Source organism: Rattus norvegicus, chromosome 4 (genome assembly GCF_036323735.1).
Source record: "Rattus norvegicus strain BN/NHsdMcwi chromosome 4, GRCr8, whole genome shotgun sequence".
In the NCBI taxonomy this organism is placed as follows: domain Eukaryota; kingdom Metazoa; phylum Chordata; class Mammalia; order Rodentia; family Muridae; genus Rattus; species Rattus norvegicus.
In genome coordinates this window covers 80,369,113-80,373,717 of record NC_086022.1, presented here as the reverse complement: position 1 = coordinate 80,373,717, position 4,605 = coordinate 80,369,113, and the positions used below count along the sequence as shown (strand labels likewise).

The window sequence follows — 4,605 nt, the reverse complement described above, 5'->3', positions numbered from 1 at the left end:
AATTCGTCATTATTTTCCACAACGCTGGGGGTTGGCTGGGCAGTTCTGTTGATGTGGGCTAAAGTTGGCTGGCTTGGGAGACTGTCTTTTCTTTTCTATGGGCAGCCAGCAAGTTGACTGAGGGTCTGCCTGGTCCAGCATGGCTCCAGTCCAGTGATTTGGCTTAGCTCCCCTTGGTTTCTTCTCCACCAGGGTTTTAGTCTTGAGTTATTTATTATTCACATGGTGTGGCAAGCTTTTAGGAGAGACTAGAAGCACACCAGGCCTCATGAGGAGCAGGCTTCAAACCAGCACACCACTGTGCTTGCCTTGTTGGCCCAAGAGGCCTATAAGACCAGTCTTTATTCAGAAATAGTTAAGAATAATGCCCCCACCCCCAAAAAAGTACTGAAAAGCCTCTTTCCCAAAGGCCTGAGTAGAAAGAGGGGTGGGTCTTTTTTTTCAGTCAGTTTACTGAATCTAATATCTTTAGACGTATTTCTCATAAAAATAAGGAAAAAGGCAGACAATAGAACAGAGTGCTATCCTAAGATATGGCTGCAATGGTTAATCTGTTGTCCACTCGGCTCTGTGTGTGACTGTGATGCTGTTTCCAGAAAGAACTGAGGAGGGAAGACCAATCTAAAAGGGCGTGGCACTGAAGTGCAGAGGATAAGTACTGCGGAGTATGTCCATCTCTCCGCTTCCTGTTGTGGGGGACCCATGAGCCAGCATGGCAGTACCTGGTCCCCAAGTAGTGCCTCTGGACCATGGTGGATGCTATCCACCTGCTGACACACACACACACACACACACACACACACACACACACAGAGAGAGAGAGAGAGAGAGAGAGAGAGAGAGAGAGAGAGAAAGAGAGAGACAGAGACAGAGACAGAGAGACAGAGAGACAGAGAGAGACAGAGACAAAGAGAGACAGAGAGAGACAGAGACAAAGAGAGACAGAGAGAGACAGAGACAAAGAGAGAGAGACACACACACACACATACACACACACACACACACACACACACACACACACGTGTGTGTGCACCAGTGACAAGAAAAGTAACCAACAGAATGGTTTTCCTAACTCATGCAATAGCACCAGAATCTTGTTCCCATTGGCATAAGAAGTGTAGAAATGGACAGTATGTTAAACGGATAAACAGCTCTTTTATTTAGGGAGGCAGGGCATGAAAATAACCACTTCTGGGCACATAAAATAGCTTTGCAGTAGAAGAATTTTAAAAAGCAAAAGAAAACTGAAAATTTGACTTCCTGTGTGCCCTGCGAGAAAAGAGGGGGGTGGGGTGAAGGAAGAAGCTGTGAATGCATGATGAGCAGCTGGTTTTTATTTTTAAACACATATTATTGCTATACTGGTTTGTTTTTCTTCTGTAGAGGGGGACTTACTAAGGGCTTCTAACAAGCAGGAGTATCATTTCAAAGTGAATGCTAACAAGATTGACTATATTTTCAGAATAAAGTAAGGCTTTGCTTCATAACCTTTTCTTTCCCTTCTGTATATAAAGCTGAGAAAACAAACAGAAGAAATGCTGAGAGGCACAAGTGCTACGGAATGCTCTAGGTGGTCAAGGACTATTATAACCTGAGTCAGGCTTCCTTCACCGTGGACACATACCATCGGTCTACACTAGGACCTGCATGGGATGCTCGGGGAGCCTTCAGCTCAGGAGCCTGTTAACACTGACGACTGCTCGGAGGGATAAACGCAAGGCCACTGCAGGAACTGGGGTGCCACAAGGCCACTGCGGGAACTGGGGTGCTGCCGGACTACTACTTTGAACCACACAAGTCTGAGAGAAATTAAAGTATAACAGTCCCAGACTCCTAGACAGTAGGGACCAAAGACTCCCTGTTCTTCATGACCACCTAGTAACAAAGTTGGAAATGGTAAGGCAGTTGACCCATAATCGAATTGTTTTGTAGGGGTTTTGCTGTTGTTTATTCTTTTATTCTGGGGGAGATGGGAAGTATAGTAGACTGAATGTGAGGCCCTGTGCACACTGAGAAAATGCTGTAGTGTGAGTTACCTCCCTGACCCATCCTGGTTTCCCAGTGACTAGCTTTCACTAGGACTGAATGGGAAACATGTCCATGAAGATGAGGGAGGAAATACAAAGCAAGCAAGGAGAGTCTAAATGAGCTGTGGTGATAACAGAGAGATAAACCTAAAGAGAACTGAATACAATCGAGGGTCGGGGGAGGGCCCCGTGCTAACCAAGCCAAGTGTGGGGGGAGCAAGGTTTTGGGCCAGACCTGACTGATGGTGCTGATTTCTGACCTGGGCTCTATCACCTATGCTCTGTCAACAAAAATCTAGCCATTCCTAACCACAGCTTCTCATCTCCCAATCAACACAAAGGGTCAAGAGAATTTTTTTTTCTAATTACAATTTTTACTCTTTCTTCTGGAAAAAAGTTAAAACTAGCGATGCAAAATTATGTGCCAATTTCAAGGAGCTTGTGACTGTATGATTGTCAACACCGAAATGTCACCTTGGGTCTTTCTGTGGCTGAGCACACATCAGGAGAACAAAATGCTTTTTTATGGGTAAGAAAGACTTGGAAACCTCTGGAGACATGAGATTTAGACAAAAAGGTTATTGATTTTTGTGTTATGTAGGTAAGCCTTAAATAATACAATTGTGAAGACAGACTACAGCTGGAGACCTCTGGGGTTCAGCTTTCGATCACTGATGGCAGAAATGGCCGAGAACAAAGTCACACCAGTTTATATGTCCTCCTGTAGAGTAAGTACATAGAAATCCTCCATTTTTCTCACATAGAAATCACTGAAAACATGACTAGATTCTCTTTGCTTCATTCCCCGACCCCATAGCATACCTTGATTTCTGCCGGAGCTACTGGAAAAACAGTAATTCTTATTTGTTCATTCAACTGTTTTCTTGAGGAAGGACCTTAGTCTCTTCTTAAGTGGCTCAGACTGACCGTGGCTCACAATGCCTGCTGCGGATTCTCAAGTTCTGGCATTACAGGTGTGCACCTCTATCCCTAGGTGATCCAGATTTTGTGATGTTGTCTATGAAATCATAACTGGAAATGTCCTCTCAAGGACTGAGAATCCATTTGGGAAAAACTAGGCCACTTGTCTCCATTTCTGCTCATCTTGGTGGTGTTAACCTTTGACATCCACGACACAAGCATGCTCTGCTTTGTCTCTTGAAGATCTTTAAAGGAAATCTCCAGCCAGAGTCAGCCATGACATGGACAAGGCATTGGCCTCAGAAATCAGCTCATTCAAGATCTCTGCTCTTCTCTTACAGATGCCATCAACTGACTGCTGACTCATTTTGACTCAGATCACTTTAAGTCAGCGTGGCTTCCCCAGACTGCATCTAGCAAAATGAAGTAAATGGTAAAGGGCTTGTATTATGAGGAACCTTACAGGGTGGGTTGTTTCCTGGCTTCTTTGGGGGTATATTCCTGAAAAAGAATGCTTCCATTTCAAATGCTCGTGCACACACATATGCCTGGACACACACAGCAGTCAAACAATTGCCTTGTTATTTAGTGTCTCAGAAAAGATCAAAGGGATGGAGGTGGGACATTGTAATGTCTAGGAAAAACTCCTTGTCTGGCCTCTGCCTCTGTCTGGCCCACAGGTACCAGTTGTGACTCTAGTCTGTGCCCTACTCTCTGCTCCTCACTACAGAACCCTTCCCCGATATGCACTGGCTCAGGGTCTCCCACATGTTGGTGCACGACTATCTGCATTCTCTTCTATCTCTGCCTTTCTCTCTCAGCTGCAGAGTTCATTTTTCCTCTCCAGCCTCTATCTGCACCCCAGAATCCCTATTTATGTTCCTCAGAGTGTAATCTGATCTCTTCCACCAGTTGTTTTTCTGGGGGAAAATCTGCCCATTGCCCAGATTCTGAGAAAACGTTAAATCTAGGTCCTGACAACCAGACAGCAAGAACCCTCACTTCTTGAGGGGCAGAGAAAGCTGAGAAAGCCCATGTGACCAGTAATCCTTTCTAATTGCCATGCTGGCAGGGTTGCATCTTGTTCTCTGTGCCACCATGTGGGAACGCATAGCCACACGCCAGCCCTACATGCCACTGGAATGCCATGTTTCTCAGGCACAGCACTGGTCCTGTCTGCTGACTTGCATGTATATGTTAATGAAAACTTGATGGCAGGAAAATGCAAGCTCATGCTGCAGAAACAGGGTCCGCTGGTTGAAGTTTCACCTCATTTGCTCCTCCCTACATGAGAAAGAAAAAGGCCAATTCTGGGACTTTACTGGATCTTTAAGTAGAGGGAAAACAAGTTGTGAATTATTTCTGTGAATGTCCATCTGTAACCTGTCCTGATGACTCACAAACTAACCTCAAAGAACAGGCAATCCCATGGGCCATGAACAGAGACAGGGCTGAGCTGAGTAATTCTGCAGCCCATCTGGCTTTATCTGAACAATCACCACATCATCCCCATGCCTGGTCCCTGGTGGTAATGGCCCCACTATCCCTCTCTCCCCTCCACATGCACTCAGAGCTTCTCTCCATAGCCTCTCCAGGGGCTTCAGCCTTTTCACATGACACTTCAGGGGTTCAAGACTGGCTGTTCCAAAAGACAAAG

General features: G+C 45.5%; 1 long non-coding RNA gene across 1 annotated transcript; it reads left to right on the top strand.

Moving 5' to 3' along the window:
- Positions 1 to 1,390: 1,390 nt before the first annotated feature.
- LOC102555694 (uncharacterized) lies at positions 1,391 to 3,782 on the top strand. Its single transcript, XR_005503333.1, has 3 exons — positions 1,391 to 1,896; positions 2,629 to 2,755; positions 3,290 to 3,782. It is a non-coding gene; the product is annotated as an uncharacterized LOC102555694 (long non-coding RNA).
- Positions 3,783 to 4,605: the final 823 nt, after the last annotated feature.